This window comes from Sciurus vulgaris (assembly GCF_902686455.1).
Source record: "Sciurus vulgaris genome assembly, chromosome: 10".
Lineage (NCBI taxonomy): Eukaryota > Metazoa > Chordata > Mammalia > Rodentia > Sciuridae > Sciurus > Sciurus vulgaris.
This window is the reverse complement of record NC_136470.1, coordinates 28,549,494-28,570,745: the sequence shown is the minus strand read 5'-3', so window position 1 is coordinate 28,570,745 and position 21,252 is coordinate 28,549,494.

Sequence of the window (21,252 nt, the reverse complement as noted above, 5' to 3'; positions counted from 1 at the left end):
GAAATCTCAGCAGTCTTGTCATGAATGAACTTAACATCACACAAAAGTTGTGGTAGTAATAATGACATCTAGCTTTTGTATAATGCCTTTCCCAATAACTTTACAGCTTTTTTTGTGACATATAATGATATTTACTAAATCTTCACAATGCTATCAGGTTTGTTTTTTAGGTGTGGTAATTGAAGTTGCCCCTTATCATTGAAAAGTGAGAATTAGAATCCAGTTTTCAGTTCTTCAATATGGAAGAAATTGGAGTATCTGCCAATCCATGGTATCCATCAAGAACCTCCTTGTTGCAATCCAGTCAGCCAAAGGATGCAGATTGAATTTTCGGAATTTGTTCTGATTTTTGGTTTACCATTTAGCTAGTATTAAAAAACAATTATGTATGAAGGGTCTCCTAGGCAGGAAATCCTTGCTAAGAGAATATACATAGGGAATAGAAAAGCAAGTATAATATACAGTCTTAAGTTAAAGAAGATTATGGTGTAGTTGAGAGGATAAGACACACAAAGCAATTGTGAAGAAAATATTATTTGATACTTTAGTATTAAAGTTATCTTCACTGAAAAACTTTCTACAATTGTACTAATGGAAAAGTTTTTTTTTTTTTTTTTAAACTCTTACAGCATTCACATTTCTCATGGCATTTATAAGAAGCATATATTCTGTCATTTCATTTTGGTACCAGAGTTTGAGCACATCAAAAATAGGAACCATGTTTATTTCATCTTAGAGTTAGTTCATTTAGTGCTTCACATTCTCCTGGCCATAAAGGAAGGGCTCGACAACATTTGTTGAATGACATACTGATATAATAATTTTAAAATATAGACAGTTAACTATATCACAAGGACAATATGTGCAATAAAATTGCTGAGCGTGTTTTCACTGATAATTAAAATCCATTAGGCTGAAAACAATTAGGAAATAAGCACTTCACTCCTGATATTTCTTTAGTGCCCCGATAGCATTTACAAATTAGTTTGCAGCCCAAAAGTTCTTTATAAATATCTTTCACTATTCTTCAAAACCATGTGAACGTAACTTGTTTTTCTTCTTCAATAAGTAGATAATGTTAGAAAAAACGAAGAAAAGCGAAGAACTTGTGTTATCATCATCGTCAGGATTTCCCTGTCTTCTTCACAGGCCCTGCCCCCTTTCCTTGAGGATTTCCTTGAGGCTTCGGGTAAAGAAGGAATGAAGGAGTTAATCTCTCTGGGTATTGAGACCTGGAGGATGGAGCCAGCTGTCTCAGTGAAGAGAAGAGAGGAGAGAGGAGAGAAGGGACAGGACTTAGGAGTTCTAGAATATACTTGGAAGGACAGCTAGCTAGTATCCTGTTTAATTTCTTCCACAGGCACAAGCAACATGGCCAGCTGCCTATGTGCCCATGGAAGAAGGCCAGTCAGAGGTGGGTCAAGGGTCTAGGGCGCAATTGTAGAATAGTTCTTCCACTGCACTGAAGGAAAGGAAGAGAAATAATTGAACGAGGACTCTCTACCTCTTCCTTCCTTTTCTCTCTCTTTCTTAGGCTCCATCCCTCATGGAAAAAGAGGACATATTTTCCTTGAATATTTGATATCATGTGTTTGTGAAAAATAGGCCTCAATAAAATTTAATTTTCTTTTCACTTATTAGGTACAAAATGATTTACATTTACGTATTAAATACTGACCCAGTCAGAGAGCTATGCAAAACAGTTAAATAGGCAATTCTCTTCCTTCAGGATGCTCTCAATCTTAGAAAAGATCATTTCAAAGAAACACACAGGACTTTCTCAGAGAATGACACAAGTAACTAAACTCAGTTTTAAAAAGCTTAGTACGTTGTGTACATTGTGCAGAAGCTTGGAAGTGACTTGGCCATCTCACTTATCTCACCAGCCTCTTCTGATTCTGAGAGAGGAAGAAAAGAGGAGGAAAAGAGGGAAGGAGTTTGCTTCCCAGGAGACTATAAAGATACTTTTCCTGAGAAGTTCTAGATATATTTTGGCTATTTTTCTAGCACCACATCCTTTACAGGTGATACCCCTCACTATTTTCTGGAAACTACCCAAAAGAAGCCATGTTGCCCAGGCCACCCAGGGTCAGCCAAGGTCAGCTCCTGTTCCCACTATAGGGAATGAGACACTGGAGCTGGCTTTGCCCAAAAATAGCTTGTGTCCATGCTGTGGAATCAGCTTGATATCACCAAGTCCATAACTTGGTGCCAGAAGTCCTGCTTTTAGAGAGAAAGGACTCCCAGCCTTTTAACATTGCTGTTATGCAAGTTTTTAATTAGTCATGAGGGCACTGGTAGCCAGGGCCCTGGGATAGTATCACGATGACCAGGGCGGGTGCCTCAGAAGGAAGCCAAAGGGACAAAGACACCACAGTTTCTTTCTGCCAGTTGCAAGGAAAGTGTAAAGAATAAGATCTTGGATTTCTACTGGTACAGGTCATTTGTCCCAAATCTCTATAATTCACTAATTTGTTAGGGCATATCTACCTTCCATATTTTCCAAGAAGCTGAACATCTCAACAACTTAATCCAAGTAATGACAAATTTGATTGATAGGCAAAACTTCCATTAGACAGATGGACTTTATACTTTGAGCCTTCTCTGGCACTTGAGTATACGCATTACCATTGGGTAGATGAAGTTTTAATTGTAGAAGAGATAAAATTCAGTCAACTATGTACAACATGTTTATTATTCTCCTGAATCTGTAGTCAGTAAAATCTTATTTTTAAAAGATGTTTGCTAAACTACTAGTGTGCCATAAATAATGATTTATAAATGTTGCCTAATAAATCACATCCCTGGCTCACAGCTAAATATTCATATCCCTTTTGTTTTTACAGATAGATGAAATGAGAGTCATAGATTAAATTAATGGAAGGAAAGTGAACTATGGACCATGGTTACTTCTACTTTGGCAAAGTGAATTATTCATGAAAACTCTACTGCAGGCTTACAGTGCCAAAGGTAGCCCTCAGGATGATTTTTCTCAGTCTCTGGGCCCAGGAAGTAATTGCTAAGTGGGTAGCAATTACTTTTGGCATCTTACCACTTCATATCTAGTGTCCTTCTCCCACCTACTTTTCTGGAACCAAGTATTTGGTGGCCCTATCAAAATCTTACGGCTTTCCAAACTCTTCTCTGAGTCATCCTGCTCATCTTCCTGAACTGAAGGTCCCCAGGCTCCTTAGTTGTCACACTCACATGCGTAATGCATACATGCACACAATATGAGAGGAGAGCTTTCCTAACATCGGCCTTTATACTGAGGTCTATGAAAGACGGATATGCTTATGACTTTTAAGAGACGTTTGTTAATTAAAATGAACCTTAAAAATGGATGTGATGTGCTGGGGAGATAGTCTTAAACTTCTTTATTCCCTTGTTATCGCCCAAGAGTCTCCCTGCCCCACTTCTATCTTCCAAACAATACTCATGAGAATTAGCTAGAAATTGGTATTCTGCTTCTGAATATCTTCATCCGTGTTCTTAAAAATATAGACCTAGAGACCAAGAGTCTGTAGACCTCAAGCATTCTTAAAACACCATGTAAACCTAAGAATGTAACTCCCTGCCCCTCTGACTTGGGACAGGAAATATTGTACAATATTGCACAAGGTTTTATAGCAAGGACCTTCAGATTCAAGTTCTGGGGTGTGAATTTTGATTCTACCACTTGTCAGCTGGGTGAGTCTATTCTTTAACCTTCTTGGGAAAAGGGGGTGTTAATAGTTATTTTATTATCAGATAGTTTTAAGGATTCATTGATTTAAATATGCAGGACATAAAGTAATTATCAAATCAATGTTTGCTATTGTTATCATAGGCATTATCATTATTATAAACTATAACACCATCTAGCAGAGTAGCCCCAAGTGGGAAGTTTTAGGGTTTACTTGCAGTCAGATCCTCCCTGAGCATCTTGGCATTTAGTATTTCATCTCATTTTTCTGTCTTTTTAGTTGTTTACTTGGGAATAATATGCATCAGGCACCATGATAGGAGTTGGAAATTGCAGAGAGTTACATAAATATCCTGAAGGAGCTTTCAGGGCAAAAAGGATAAGAGGGAGAAGTAATTACAAAAGCAATTTCAATGATAAGCCCTGTGCAAAAACAGGTGTTATGAGAGCTTGTAAGATTTTGGAGCAGAGAGGCGACAGGTGAAGGAAAGGGTTCATCTTGGAGGAAGAGCAAGAATTAGACTGTCCATAGCTGGTGATAGAGTAGAAAAGAAGTAAATATAAAAATGAAGGAGGAATGCACTTTAGGAGATGGAAGGGAGTCTGAGTGGCTGGAGAAAAGGAGTGTGGCCTTACTGGTTGTGGGGTGCAGAATGAGGCTGGAGGTGGGACAGGGTCCAGACAGTTCAATTTTTCTTAAGCAGGAGCAGACATCTGGCCATATTTGGTGATATTTTTAGTTGTCACAATTGGGGCTAGAGGGTTCTACTGGCATCTAGTGGGTAGAAGCCAGGAATGCTGCTAAATATCCTATAATGCTGAGGACAGCCCTTCCCCGCCCCCAGCAAAGAATTAACTGGCTAACACTGTCAATAGAGATAAGGCCCAGAAATGGAAGAATTGATAGATCACCTAGGATTTGAGGAACCTGTTAAATGTCTTGTGATTTCTTCTAGGGATGTAAAAGCAGGCACGGGAAACAGAACCTGATAGATCTTTGCAAAAAAGAGACGATGGTGCCTTGAATCCTCCTTGCCTTAAAATGTAAATCCCAACATTACTTGAACTTTAAGCTGGGGAGTGAATTGATAGGATGCGGAGGAGAAGCAGAGAACTTCATGGCACTCCTATCAAAAGGGAGCTGTAATTTTTTTCAGGAGTCTTGGGTCCCTTGTGTAAGCATTTCCTCTTCTCCTTCCTGGTCTACATGAGTCACTGGGACCCCTGTCCTGAAAAGGCAGGCTCAATTGCTGCTCCACCTTTTCTACCAAACCTACTTTCACTCTGCACTTTCTACTGAGAATCGTCTCTTGTGAGCTCCTCTGCACAGTTATAGGGACTCTAGAAACAGATGTATGCTGATCACTGCACTATGGATTCTCAGGCCCTTCCCCAGCCCAGTGTGAGATCTTATGTTTGTCTATTCTGTCAGATGCTTTGAAAATGGAACATCTGTCTCTTCCTTTGAAACTGCTTCGAAGCTGCATTTCTCTTTCTTTCTTTCTTTTTTATTAGAGCTTTATAGTTATGCATAGTAGTTGGCATCCATCCCAACAAACTCATACATGCATGGAAATTGATTTCAGTTCATGATCCTCCCCTTTGCCCTCCAGCTTTACCTTCAGTCCTCCCTCTCCTCTCCCATTCTTCTTCCTCTACTTTACTAGACTTCCTTCACTCATCTATTAATTTGTATTTGATTGGTATTTTTATATCATCCTATCCTTCCCTCCCCCTTATTCTACTCCAGCTTCTACATTATGAGAGAAAACATTAGAACTTTGAACTTCTCAGTCTGGCTAATTACACTTAACTAAACTCACACTTCTCTATTTCCATCAATTTACTGGCAAATGCCATCATTATGTTCTTTTTCATGGCTGAGTAGAACTCCATTGTGTGTGTGTGTGCGTGTGTGTGTGTGTGTATGTGTGTGTGTGAGTATGTGTGTCTTACAATTTGTTAATTCATTCATCTATTGATGGGAATCTTGTTTGATTCCATAATTTAGCTATTGTGAATTATGCTGTTATAAACATTGAAGTGGCTATGTCACTGTAGAATGCTGATTTTAGATTTTTGGGAAAATACCAAAAAGTGGGATAGTTGGGAGATATGGTGGTTCCATCCCTAGTTTTTTGAGGAATCTTTATACTACTTTTCAGAGTGGTTGTACTAGTCTGCAGCCCCACCAACAATGTACAAGTGTTCCTTTCCCCCCAGACCTTACCAGCATTTTTTGTTCATATTCTTGATCATTGCCATTCTGACTGGAGTAAGATGAAATCTTAGTGTAGATTTGATTTGCATTTTCTCGATTGCTAGAGAAGCTAAAAATTTTCTCATACATTGTTGGTCATTTGTGTCAAAACTGCATTTCTGACAAATTCTACAAGACATGGCGTCCCCCCATGCCTAACTTCTATCAATATGGCCAGGATAGTTCCAAGATAATCCATATCTTATGTTATTTCATACTTTTAATAAAAATAATTCATCATGGATCTCCATAACTACATCTTATAGATTTCCTTAGTCCTTTTTTAGAAAAAAGAAAAGAAAAAGAGTAGGTATAAATAAATCTGATTGTAATTTTGAATTCAAATGTGTTAAAAAATTTTTTCCAGTGTTTACATTTGTGAATCTGAGGAGTGAAAAATAAGGTAGCTGTATCTATGAGTCATATTTTCATTTCAGGGGAACAACAAAGTGAACTCTGGCATCCATGTATGGAAGCATCTAGAGTTGGATGTCCTAAGATGCCAATAGTAGGCAGATATAGAACAGACCAGAGACTAGCAAGTGGGCAGCCAGAAAGACAGGGAAAGTAATAAGAAGCCAAATTAAGAGAACTGGGAGGACTGGCATCTATTAGAAATCACATCAGACATGGCCGCCTGACGGTGTTCTGATTAAAAACTTTAAGAAACAATAAATAGCCAAACAAAACTTAGCTACAGGAATCATTTAGCAGGAATGGTGCTAGCACAACTGATTATCTGTAGGAAGAAGAATGAAACTAGACCCTTATCTCTCAACCCACACAAAAGTCTATTCCAAATGAATCAGAGACCTAGGAATTAAACCAGAAACTATGCAACTCCTAGAAGAAAATGTAGGGTCAACATTCCAGCATATAGGCACAGGCCATGACTTTCTCATTAGGACCCTTAAAACTCAGGAAATAATGTCAAGAGTCAATAAATGGGATAGCATCAAATTAGAAAGTTTCTCAAAGCAAGGAAACAATTAGGAATGTAAAGAGAGAACTCACAGAATGGGAGAAAATCTTTGCTAACTACTCTTCTGACAGAGGACTAATATCTAGACTATTTAAAGAGCTCAAAAACTTTACACCAAAAAATCCAATAATCCAATTACTAAATGGACAAATGAATTAAATAGACACTTCTCTAAAGTACAAATACATGAAAACATGTTTGACATTATGAGCAATTAGGGAAATACTAATCAAAAGTACACTGAGATTTCATCTCACACCAGTCAGAATGGCAGTCATCAAGAATACAAATCATAATAATGCTGGATAGGATGTGGAGAAAAAGAAACACTTTTACACTGTTGGTGGGATTGTTAATTAGCACAAACCCTATGGAAATCATTATGGAAGCTCCTCAAAAGATGGCATGGAACTACCAAAGGATCCCACTACACCACTTCTCAGTATTTACTCTGAAGAATTAAAGTCATCTTAATACAGTGATACATGCATACCCATGTTTATAGCAGCACAATTCACAATCGCCAAACTATGAAACCAGCCTGATGTCCATCAACAGATGGATAAAGAAGATGTGGTATATACACACAACAGAATTTTATTCAGCCATTAAAGAAAGATGAAATTATGGCATTTGCAGGAAAATGGATGGAGTAAGAGAGTATCATGTTAACCAAAATAAGTCAAACTCAGAAGGTTAAATACCATGTGTTTTCTCTCATATGTGGATGCTGGAGAAGAAAAGGGTTAGCAAAGATGGGGCTGAATCTCCTAAAATTCAAAAGGGTCCAAGGCCTGGAAGGTAACAAGGGAGAGGAGAAGTGCTGGGGAGTGATATTTTATTATACTGTGCATGTACAAATATGTCACAACATATCCTGTCAATATGTACAACTATAATGCATCATTAAAAAATGTTGAAAAATAAAATAATAATTTGGTAGGCGAGGGATGTACCTCTGGTAGAGCACAATCTTTGAATGTGCAGGGTCCTGGGTTCAATCTCCACTTTCCAAAAAAAAAAATTTTTTTTGGTCTTTATCTGCCCGTTTTCAAAATCTGGTTTGGAAATGAATAAAATCAAAGACCTAAACACTTCACTGGAAATTTTAAATGCAGACAAAGAGAAAAATTGCTAAAATATTGAAAGACAAAAAAGAAAGTGAATGTATGGTTGAGAAATATGAGACAATTTTTAAAAATGCCATCTCTCTATCCTCTTTTGACTTTGTTTTACATATGGTGACCAAAATTACTTCTCTCCCTCCCTTTTTTAATCATCTCCTCGCCATCTCTCTCTGTGCTCCTCACATACAAAGCATCACGATTACACTAGGAGCGTGGGGTCAATCTGTGTAAGCAAGGAAATTCACCATCCTTGCTGAACTGCTGTCTTTAATGTGTATTGTCACATTTGTAAGCCCAGCAAAGTAGGTCATCAAAATCTGAAGGGACATATTAACTGTAATGCCTGGTGCATAATAGGGCACATTAAAGACAGACTTTCAGTCTTAACTCTTAATCTCTTTTCCAGCGTGGTAGATTTAAAAATCTGATATTCCAAGCACAGCGTTATTCTTCCCAGGGCTACAGCTGTGTGTTCCTTTCTATCTTGGGAGGAGATGTTTTTGTACAGGTCTAAGGAAATGCAACACAAGGGAAATGCCATTTTAACAAATTTCAAGAGAGGGGAAGAGTGCTTTTCTTTTTGCTGCAACAGAATTTTTCTGGAATAGGAATATAGTATAGTTATCAAGTCGACAAATAAAAGTGGAATTTTCAATGGGAGGAAACTAATATTTTCATATTTACATAACATCACTTACATCACTTATTCCTCAAGAACACAGTGACCTTTGCATATATTAGACAAGGTTCTTATCAGTTCACTGTTTGGGCATATACACACCACTCTCATATTTTCTCAACAATTTTCTTGTGAAATGGGTGAAGATAGTGAGAGAGAATCAAATGGAGAGGGGACTAGTTATTTGAAATTTTTCTCTTCTAGTTTGTTTGTTTATTTATTTATTTTAGTTTCTACAAATGGTGTTATGTTGAATGTCTACCAAAACTCATGTTGAAACGTAATCTCTATTATGAGATATTAAAAGGTAGGACCAGGTGGAACCTTTTAAGAAGTGATTATGTCATGAGGGCTCTGCCCCAATAAATGGATTACTTCATTCATAGATTAAGAGATTAGTAGGTTAATGGGTTATTTTGAGATTGAGTTTGTTATAAAAAAACAGTTTGACTTTGTCTTTTTTATGAGCCCCCCTTGCCATTCACCACCTTGGGACTCTACAGAGAATTCCTGACAAGCAAAGAGGCCCTCACTAGATTTGACCCTATGACTTTGATCTTCCTGGCCTCTAAAACTGCGAGAAATAAATTTCTTTATAAATTACTCAGTATCAGGTGTTCTGTTGTAGCAACTGAAAGCAGAATAAGACAGAAGGCTTTTGCAATGACTAAAAGATGAAGAAGTGTATATGTCATGACCCCTTTTTGGGCGTTTCAGAAGTTGGAAGATTCAAATTCACCAATCCTTACTGAGTTCTCCAAATCCTACATTCAACAACTCTTGTTGAGGGCCAGATATGGTTCTACATGCTGTAAGTAGACTGGTGACTAAGACAGACAAGGTTCTTGTTCTCACGGAGCTGATAAGAAAGGAAGATAGTCAATACATAAGAAAACAGAAACGTGACCCATATACTATGCAGGGAATTAGCTGAAGGTCTGATGGCTCCTGAGATTATAGGGGCAGAGAGGATGACACATAAGTTCAGCCGAGGATACCACAGAAGATCTAGCCATGGAAAGACTCCAGGCACAGGCATTCCAGCTGCTGAGAACAGTTAGTGGAATGGCCCTGAGGTGACCAGATTGACTGGTGATGGCTACTGAAAAAAAATCACCACAAATTTAGTGGCTTAAAACAGCCTGGATTTATTGCAGTGTAGTTCTAGAGGTCAGAAGTCGAAAACGAGTTTCATGGAGCTGAAATTAAGGTACAGGCAGGGCTACTTTCCGTTCAGAAGTTGTAGGAGAGAATCTGTTTCCTTGAGTTTTCCAACCAGATAATTCAGGATAATCTTCCCATCTATGATGCCCAACTTAATCATAGCTGCAAAGTCTCTTTTGACATTTATGTGACATATTCACAGACCTGAGGATTAGAGTCTAGACAACTTTGAGGAGTCATTGCTTTGTGTACTCTGATGTAAAGGAGTATTTCTCTTTGAAGGATAGAAAGAACCAGTGTGGTAGGAACTTAATAATAAAATAGGAAACTCAATAGAATGAGTTCCAGTTCTGATTTCCCAGTGAAAATTATAGATGCCATTACTACTATCACATTTGTAATTTAGCTGGATTTCCCCCAAATATCTGAAACGGGCATAGAAGGTAGAGAACGTTCAGTTTTGGGATTTTCTTACTTCCTTGATTAACAGTAAACCAATATTGCAATTCCTTAGTCTAATTTTCTTCTTATAAACACCACAAGATTTTAGCATTTATTATATTGATGACTTGTATTCTGATTGACAAAAATCATAGAATTCCAGATCAAAAGAGATTTTGAAAGATTATTTGAGTTTTTAATTCTTACAAAAAAAGGGACACTAAAACAAAGAGAAGTTAAATGTCCTTTCTAAGAAGCTGAACCTGACTGCAACATTCCCTTCCCTTTCTTTTGTGCATTATTATGTTTTAGGTGTGTGCTATCTTTCCTAGTTTCAGCTACTTCTGAGTGGGTGTAGGGCATTACACGGCTCTGGATGTTCCTCTGGTCAAGCATGCCCTACTTTGCTTACCTTGAAGAGTAGGTGGTAAATAACATTTGTTGATTGAAGGGTTGATTCAGTCCATTGCCCTTTCCTGTCCCCCAGAACAGATATGGTGAAACAGAAACCTAGATTTAGAAAATTCCTGAAGGCATGTAGCATTTTTATCATTCGCAAGATCCTGTAAATGGATATCATTCCAATTGAACAAGACAAATCAATCATCTACGGGCATACTTCAGACTTTCCTAAAAATACTCTGGAGATGGGCTTACCAAAACCTGCTGCCCAATCTGTTTGAGCCATTCAGATTAACTTATTTGTGGGTTGCTGTTGCCTCTACAATAGTTTAATTTTAATTTAATTTTTAAATTTTGTTTGTTCTAATTAATTATACATGACAGTAGAATGCAGTTATACATTTTGATAGATCATACATAAATAGAGTGTAATCTCTTATTTTTCTGATTATATATATTGCAGGATCACATTGGTCATACAGTCATACATATTTTAACGTAAAAATCTTTATATTTCAGAGAAAATGGAAACTTGCTAATCCTGCCTGTCAACCATCCTCTCCCCCACCCTCCAAATCTAATTTATAGCAAAGGATATTTAAGTTAAACAGTTAGCAAAGGAACTCAACATATTATGAAAGAAAGGAAGTAGCCTCAGTGATTAATTGAAATTTGGTTATATAGATTAGGAAGCAGATGGACGCCAGTGGGTCAATTTTAAACTTTAGATTTTTACTCTGGTCTGTGTAGATAACGTAATAATTACCAGCAGCCTCCAACTTGCTCCTAAAAATAATCTATTGAAGCAACTTCTTAAAAGTGCAGGAAATGGTGAGACAAATTAATCCACATAAAGAGGAACAAAAGAGTTTCTGACAGACTGTCCTGGTAAGAAAGCTGGTCCTGGAGGCAGGGCTGGGTGTCTCTTGGGTGTGGGTCAAGTTTGTCAAGTCCAGGGAGGAAGGTGGCTGAAGACTGATCTACGTTCTGAACTTTCCATGTGAGTGTCCTTGAACTTTTCTCAAGATGCCCATGTAGAAATAAAAAAAAATATTTCCAGATCCTTCCTTAAACTGTGCAAGGCAGTCATCACTTTTAACTGCTTATGTTCATCTTGCCAAATGTAATTTATAATCTTGCATGTGCTGTGTAAATCAGCATATTGAAATAAAAGCAAGACACAGATTATTTATATAGAGGGCCAGCTCCCAGAACATTTAATCAATTAATTTCATTTCAGTGAGAAGTTAAGAGGAAAACACATAGAGGGAGCAGTTTTTATGCTAATCATAGGGCTTTTTGCATTGTTAAAAAGGAATGAAAAGTAGGTTTCCAGCATACTTTAATTGCAGGCTTACAAAGTTTTTAGAATATCTGCACCCATATATCATGTGTTTTAAAGATGGTTTATGAGTTGCTACATTGCAATGTTATGTTTTCCATAGTAACCATAATATGTAATTTAATTTATTTAAAATTAAGAATTCATAGTATGCTAACTGTGTCCTAACTTTACAAAACATAGTTCTAGATCCTAGAAATCTTAATAGGTGCATATACTCTGAACAGCTAAAATTCAACAACTATTTCTTGCTCACTTATTAATAATGACTCTGAGCTGTTTCAGCAGAAACCCAGGAAATTTAGCCTTTGTGTTCAAAAACTTTAAGATTCATGTTGATATATATAAACTAATATATAATCAAGAATGAAGTTGTATGAAGAAAATATGAACTGGGGATAAAACATGGTTTCAAAGAGAACCTAAATATTAAACTTTATTGATAAAACATTAAAAGGATGGAGGTATTGAAAACATTCCATACTGATCATAAGAATCAGTTCATTGAGTCCCTCCTTCATGCCATTCCTTTATAGATAGTATCTCCAAGACTTACATGAACTGTGTAAAGAATTATTAGTTCCATTTTAAAGAAGCAACTGAAACTCAAAAGCCTCACAGTTTTTGAATGATAGAACAGAATTCAGAAACAGATCTGATTGACTCTAAAGACTACATTATCCTCTGTAAGTGAGCATAAGCCTGGGAATACAAATGTTGTAATGAGGTGGCTTCATAAGAGCATGTTATTTATAATAATAGGCAGTGAATTTGTATTGGTCATGTGGAACTATTGTGGCTGGATTTGAATGCTAGGATGACAGGCTTAGATTGTTCATATGTCAGAATAGGCAACAACTCAAGGTTCTTAGCTAAACCTACAATTCTGGCATAGATGATAAGTTCTGTGCATCCATGCAGTTTTCTTGTTCAACTTTCTGTCCCCAGGGCAGAATATAAACTCTCTTAGCCTAGTACTGGGACTGGTAGGTAGGATGTACTTAATAAGTATCAATTTTTTATTGTTTTGGGAAAATCTAGACTCCTTCCCTGTCATTCCCTCCCTTTGGAATCATCTGCAGAGCAGGTAGTCAATGATCTAGGCTTTGTTTCTCTCCACCAAACATAGCATTACTATCCATCCATCTTTCTTTCTTTCTTTCTTTCTTTCTTTCTTTCTTTCTTTCTTTCTTTCTTTCTTTCTTTCTTTCTTTCTCTTTCTTTCTTTCTTTCTTTCTTTCTTTCTTTCTTTCTTTCTTTCTTTCTTTCTTTCTTTCTTTCTTTCTTTCTTTCTTTCTTTTCTTTCTTCCTCTGTCCTTCTCCTCTACATCTTTATTTGAAAGCAACAAGTGAAGTCTGAATCATAGGACTCATGTTACATGGATGGATACTGTAACATGGATAGATGGGTCTCTGATAAGTAATGTCTATCATCAATGAATAAAAATCTTAAACTACATTTGGAAATAGGACAAAAATATCTAAGAATTATGTCTGTTTCAAAGACTTGGAATGAGGAACTAAAAGGAACAGAGCTATTACCTACCTTTATAGACTATAGAAACGGAAGAAACAGCAAGAGAAAAAAAGAAATAGCTTGGTGAGGTTGGGAAAAAAACAGAAATGGTCAGTATATTTGTAAATGGGTGACTCATCTACAAATTTCAAGAGAGGTTAATGAGATGGCTCAGAGACAACAACCTAGCAGCCTTCTTAGAGAATGTGCTTTCTCTATATATCCCTTTTTGTTTTCAGTTTGGCAATATTCCTGTGCTTACTAGTTTCCTTTTCATTACTCTTCTCCTTCAACTTTTCAACCTAGAATTCAATGACTGTATTTTCCAAAGCATCGTTGTACAGGCAGTTGGTACAGATCCTCACACAGAGATTTAACCTGCATCAAGGTTGCTGACCCTGGTCAGTATTCCTTGTAATCTACCATAAGGTTAGTGTCTGTTTTCCCCATCTCCTTTCTTCTGTTCTCATGGGTATATATGAATGTGTGTACTAGGAGAAGAGATCAGAGGATATGAACAATTAAAAGGAATTGGTACTGGGAATTTCATGAAATACTCATCTCATCTTAGGTTTTAGTTTGCATTCATTGGGTAGAAACTAAAAATCTAAGGGGATAATCATGTTTGTTACCTTGATTTCAGCTTTCCTCCAAGAAAATAAATTCGATAAACCTTACATTGCTCATCTTTTGGCTTGGATTATTGCAGTGCGTATAAAATCCTGTCAGTTTTGTATTAGGTCCTTTGGTGATCAGCTATTCAAACTATAATCACCTTTGTTTACACTTTGTTAAATCTGCCTGGAGCAGGTGGCAAGATTGCAGAATGAAAAGGCAGGTGGAGTGAGAAGGAGATGTAAATCAAGGTTCAATTGCTATGTTCTCTCTGGGATAATTGAGACAGAATAGAGAGGTCATGTCTGCAGCCCTAGCTATCCTGAATGTGCTGCCAAAGCATCCGACTGCATTGCTTTCAGGGCAAAGGTAAGTAGTATTCTGGAAAGTCCTACTATTTTTCAGATTGAGCAAGTCCCTAACAGGTGCAACCCTAATTCAAAGTTATGGGAGGAGGAATTGGAGAGCCAACAGCAGGTGTTGAAGTGCTTTGAAAGAAACAGTAAGCAAAGACTGCTGGGAGAAGGAGGAAGTCCCAAGAGCTCCAAAATGCAGCATTTTAGTGCTAAAAACATTGTTCTCACAGAAACTATAAAATGCATGCTCTGGTCTTTTATGTCTCTCTGCCACTGCCCTGTGAAATGGGGCAGAACCCCAAGTACTAAGACATAGAGGGTCTGTACATCATTCAGGGATGATGCTGGACATAAAGACTAGAGATTCAACATATCTGAAGGATTTATATTTGTCTTCAATTTCTATTATAAGCAATCCAAGTCCGATCTCAGGATAGATAACTGGGTTGAATCCCCTTGTCATGGCAGACATGCAAAAGCATAGTAGGGATGAGGGAGGACACTGTACCCAGAAAAGCCAGACCCGCTCCTACGTATTTTCTTTCTTTTGTTGCAGTCTTGGCATCAGAACCCAGGGCCTCACATTTTGGCCAAGTGCTCTCCCACTGAGCTACATCCCCCCAGAACTTCCTGAGCATTTTCATTTGTGTTCCCATGATGAGTTTGAAAAGCATGTGTTTGAGGAGGTTAATTGGAAAGAAAATGTTAACAGACAAAAAAAGAGAGAGAGAAAATGAGAGGAGGGCAGCAAGAGGGGAAAACTAGGAGAAAATAAGAGAGAAGTAAGGCAGACATGCATAAACTCAGGCTCTGGCTTTCAAAATAAGTGTGGTCCACCAGCTCTGGCATGCATGGCTTGGTGGCCACTGCAAACAGATTCGTGCGTGAGGCTGGCTGTGGCTGGAATGGTAGAGGAGAGCATCAGGAGTTTTTGTCGCATGTGCCCCTGAGAGGGCTCACCCCAGGGCTGACCTCTGTTGAATGTCAATGGGACATATAGGCATAGGAAGAAAAATGAAAGAGGGTGAATTATTGTCTGAACTAACTTCAACTACTCCCCATATAGATAATGTAGCCAAATAGCGAAAGATTAATTTCTTGGCACCCCTAGACCCTCAAGTAAAGCTTCAGAGATTATTTCTTTAGTCTTTGTCAGTTATTAAATAAGTGGACTGTAGTCACCACTTCCTGAGAATTAAAAACCAAAGCCTATTTATTGATGAGAATTGAACAAAATTTGACAGTTGAGATAGTGGCTCAAATGCTCCAGGTTTGGGGGCACAGTTTTCCAAATATTTTCAGGAAGACTAGTATTTATTTTGTAGGCAGGAGCAGAGGCTTAGCTCACTAACAGTTCTACTCTCACTTTTCTAGAATCCAACCTCTCTTTTTAAATAGCTAACCCTTCAGGCTTACTGAGTATCAGTTACTGATTTGTTGAAGTTAAGTACAATGTGTTTTTTTGGGAAGGAGGGTACTTGAACATGCACTTAAATTGCTTTGACTTCCAATTGCAACTGAACAGGTCTTGGCTACTCTGGCTGGGGAATGATGCATGGTACGGGGGTCACCATCAATTAACTCTAGTGTCACTGAGAGGCTGAATATGGAGAAAGGAATAAGGAGAGGAGGAAAAAATGAGGAAAGGAAGAATAATGGGCTAGAAGAGCAAATAGAAAAGAGCTGATTCAGTAGAGAGAGGTGGAGTGACAGCATTCACTACCAGATGTGATACTGAATGGCATCGGAGCCATGGTTACCTTCTCTGAGTGTAAACCCAAGAACACTGTGTTACCCCTGGAGTCATTAATTACAAAGTGTCACCTCTACAAGGGGTGACTTTGAACAGAAGGAAACCCCTCCCCACAGAAGGACAAGCTCAGCTTAGGGACAGTGCAAACAGCAGATCCCCATGTCAAAAATAAGGGATCAGTTTTTAAAGCTCCATTAACAAAGAACTTTACTCAAGGAGGAGCTGTTAATAAGTAATGAAACAAAGTGCCTGTTATGGAGATTAAATGCCCCTGTGTCTAGGTACAAAGTTCATGCTGCAAAGTGCAGCTGTCACCCTGTCTATAACCCTACCGCAGCCTTAGAACCTCTGGTTCAAAGTGTGTCTTGCTGCCTTCCTGTTACTAGGCTGCCCGGTGCAAGGTCCAGCCCGGGGTCAGAGTTCAGTGTCTGAGGCTCTGCTGACTGCCTTCTTTGTCTAGCTCAGGCGAGCTTTCGATAAGCCATGCACTGCTTATTTAAGACGATTATTACAAACAACTGACAGATTATTTTCCCAGATTCTTATGCTTATTCTTTATATCAAGCTTTAACAGCACCAAACTATAGTTTCTTGAGGATTTGTGCGTGGATAAAAGCAATCGATATAAGGACACACGAAAGACTAGGTCAAAATCCATTTCTAAGGGATAACCATGCTCCAAGTAAACCCATAAAATGGAGGCCCTTTGATGAAAGAACAATTTCAAAATGGGTCAGAGAATTCCTTTCTAACCATCAAAGATCCGATAAATACTAGATTTACCCTTTAAATCTAGTAAACCTTTCCTAATACGACAATAGATCAGTGATAATTTATTTCTGAGTGGATCTCCCCTTTATTTATTCATTTATCCTCTAAAGAAGTAGAGGGAAACGTCACTTTTTCAAATAGTTTCCATTATTTGACCTGATCCTAGCAAAAGTCTTGAAAAGGTGGCAGAACACTAATTTGTATCCTTCTTTTGTAGATGAGGAAACTGAGGCTCAGAGAGATTAGCAATTTGCCCAGGATCACAGAACTGATATATTGCAAAACAGGCCACGATCCATCTCTTTACCCTTTCCTCTCAACGCTTTTTCCATTTGATATCCTGACACCAATTTTGTTTACATGGAAGTAGCTCTTTATCATTCTTCATTTTTACGGAAGTGAACAGAGTCAACATAAAAAAGCAGGAGGCAGGCAGTTTGGGAAATGTGATTTGAAAGAGCACTTCAGGTAAAGGTGCAGGGACTCAGGGTCTGACCATGCTGGCCCAGCGCCAGGCACTTGACTCTTGCTCCAACTCCTGACTGCAGATGCCAAGGGGGCTGGGCTTTTGTTCAGTTACCAGTGGGTCAGTTAAGGTCCCTCCTTCCAGTGATAGCCTGGATTAATATTTTACCTCGAAAAGGACTGTTGACTATTGCCTATGAAGATACTAATGCCTCAGAGGCTTAGAATTTATCAACTTACTTGCTTTTGATTCATAAAATCAACCTGAAATTTCCTTTTCTCATTTTTTTACTATTAGAATACAGTTTTAAAATCATCAGTAGGTTACATTCTTTGGGTGGATACGTATCAGAGCCTTTAATGTTCCAGATATTTACTGAGATATTTATTCATAGATATTGACATATATAAATGTTTCTGATTATTTACTGAGTCTGCATTGTGTGCTGTGAAGAGGGTGTAAATTTAAGTTCAGATACATGGCATTCCTTATTGCCCAAGAGCTTGAACTACAGCAGGAAGAAAAGGGCAGGAATGCACAAAGCTGGTTACAACAGAGGCAGAAGCAAAGCTCTGAGAATGGGACCAAGGAAGCATAAAGATCAAGTCAGGGCTGGGGATATAGCTCAGTTTAGGTAGAGTGCTTGCCTCGTAAGCATAAGACCTTGGGTTCAATCCCCAGCACAGAAAAAGAAAAAAAATAAAAAAAAAAGAAAGAAAAAGAAAGGATAGAGTCCTTTTTTTTTTTTTTTAGTAAAATACCTTTTTTATTTGTTATTTTTAGATATTATTGACAGTAGAGTATATTTTGACATATTATACATACATAGAGTATAACTGCTCATTCTTCTGGTTGTACATAATGTAGAATTACATAATTACATTGGGTGCATAATCATATATGAACATAGGATAATATTGTCTGATTCATTCTATCTTTCCTTTTCCCATTCCCCACTTCTCTTTATCCCCTTCATTTAATCCAAAGTACTTCTATTCTTCCCTACCACCCCTTATTGTGAGTTAGCATCAGCATATCAGAGAAAACATAAGGTCTTTGGTTTTTTTGGGATTAGCTTATTTCACTTAGTATGTAGTCTCTAGTTACACTCATTTCCTGGTAAATGTCATAATTTCATTCTTCTTTATGGCTGAGAATATATACCACATTTTCTTTATCCATTCATCTATTGAAAGGCACCTTGATTGGTTCCGTAGTTTAGTTATTGTGAATTGAGCTCTTATACACATTGATGTGGCTGCGTCACTGTAGTATGCTGATTTTAAGTCCTTTTGGTATAGACCGAGGAATGGAATAGCTGGGTCAAATGGTGGTTCTATTCCAAGTTTTCTGAGGAATCTCCATACTGCTTTCCAGAGTGGTTGCACCAATTTGCAGTCCCACCAGCAATGTATGAGTGTGTCTTTTTCCTCAAAGGGATTAAGTTTTATTCACTTTATTCAGTTCAAGGCCAGGCTCATAAATAGACATCTCACCTACATGAGGTTTTTAATCACATAGCCACACTAGGACAGATCATCTGCATTTTATAGATAACAATATTAAAACTCAGGTTAAGATTTTCAGTCACAGTTACATAACCTGTAAAGAACAAAACATGGGTTTCAACACTATTATCCACCAGAACTTCATGTAGAGATTGGAAAAAAATAATCCAGGCAAAGAGAGAAAATCAGTTACTAGAAAGACAAGGATTTTGTCATATCCTCATGGCAAGAGGGAAGGGAGTGTCTGAGAGATGGTAGGACTTTAAAGACACAGAGGCAGGGAGCTCAGAAACCAAAGATGAGCTGTAGGTGCAGAGCAAGCAAGTGGGGTAGCTCTAATTGAGGACTCCTCATCTTTTAATGCATGATGACAGAAGAACAGGTTGAACAGGACGCATTTTTAGTGTCGTCATTTATTGGATTCCTTTTCTCTTTACTCACCCCCACAAAAGACTATTTTTCTCGCTGCTTTAAATGTGTATTTTACTATGATGGAAGATATTGCCTATCCTTTGGAGATATACCTAATCCAGATCCCTGGCCACAGTCTCTCTTTTTAGATACTAATTTGTATTTCTAGCTGTCTACTTAGTGTGTCCAACTGGGCAGCCCAGAGACACTTCTGTCTGTTCCTACAAACTTGCTCCTTCCCTTAATTCCCTGCTTTAGACTGCTTCTTCCCTACATTCCCTGTCTTCAGCCTCCGTGATAGAAACCTTGACTGTATATTTAATATCTTTCCCACCTTACCCTGTAAATCCAGCACATCAACAATCCTCATGGTTTTAACTCTAGAATGTCTGCAAATCTATTTTGTTCCTCCCCCTTGCCCATACTATGTATTTTTTTATATCATAGTCTTGGATCATAGTATATGTTAAAAAGATAAACTTTGCACCACACCTCAGGTTCAGTCTTTATGGTCTCCTGATGCAATGCAATGGATCATCTGATCTCTATCCTCCACTCTTCTCCATTCATGTCTCCCCACTCCTATTGCTACTAGAAATGATTTGTAAAGTATAGAGCAAACAGGCAAATCTGTAATGCCTCTTTTTTGCTTCACAAACTTTAATAATTCTCATATATACAAAAGAGGTTGCAAATAGGTGACCATAGACCAACATTGACTCACAGACAGATTTTGTTATTTGGCCCACATAAGTGTGAAACTATTGTGTTTAAAATTTGAAACAGTTGTCAATCTCTCTTTAAAAGTTAAGTACTTCATATGAACATAGAAATTTCTGACTCTGGGAAAAAGTCAAGATCAGGGAGCACTGGGCAGGAATCCCACAAGGCAGCCATCAGATAGCAGTTGCAGGTTATGTGGGGACTCCCTTTCTAGTTTAACATATTCCTCACAATGATTGACATATTGATAATATGGACCCTTGATATGATTCAATGAAGATGGTGCTTCATCTCTGTGTCTTTCTTCCCCTAAACCATAATCTCCTCTAATCATGAGAAAAACATAAGGAAACCCCAATTGAGGGGGTATTCTACTCTACACTGACCAGTACTCCTCAACACTGTCAAGGTCATCAAAATCAAGAAAAATATGAGAAACTGTCACAGCCAAGAGGAAACTTGGTAACACGGTATCCTAGATGGGATCATGGAACAGAAAAAGAACACAAAGTAAAACCTGAGAAACTTCAAGCAAAGATATCTGTTAATAAGAGTGTATCTTTATGACTGAATAATATTCCATTGTATATATATACCACAGTTTCTTTATCCATTCATCTGTTGAAGGGCATCTAGTTTGGTTCCACAAGCTAGCTTTTGTGAATTGAGCTTCTATAAACACTGATGTGGCTGCATTACTGTTGTATGCTAATTTTAAGTTCTTTGGATATAAACCAAAAATTGTGGCATTTGCAGGTAAATGGATGAAATTGGAGAATATCATGCTACGTGAAATAAGTCAATCCCAAAAAACCAAAGACTGAATGTTTTCCCTGGTAAGTGGATGATGACATATAATGGGAGTGAGGGTGGGGTGGGGGTGAGAGAAGAATGGAGGAACTTTAGATTTCATAGAAGGAAATGAGAGGGTGGAGGGGTATGAAAGATGGTGGAATTAGACAGACATCATTACCCTATGTACATGTATGAATTACAGGAATGGTATGAATCTATATTGTGCACAACCATAGAAACAAAAATTAGTATCCCA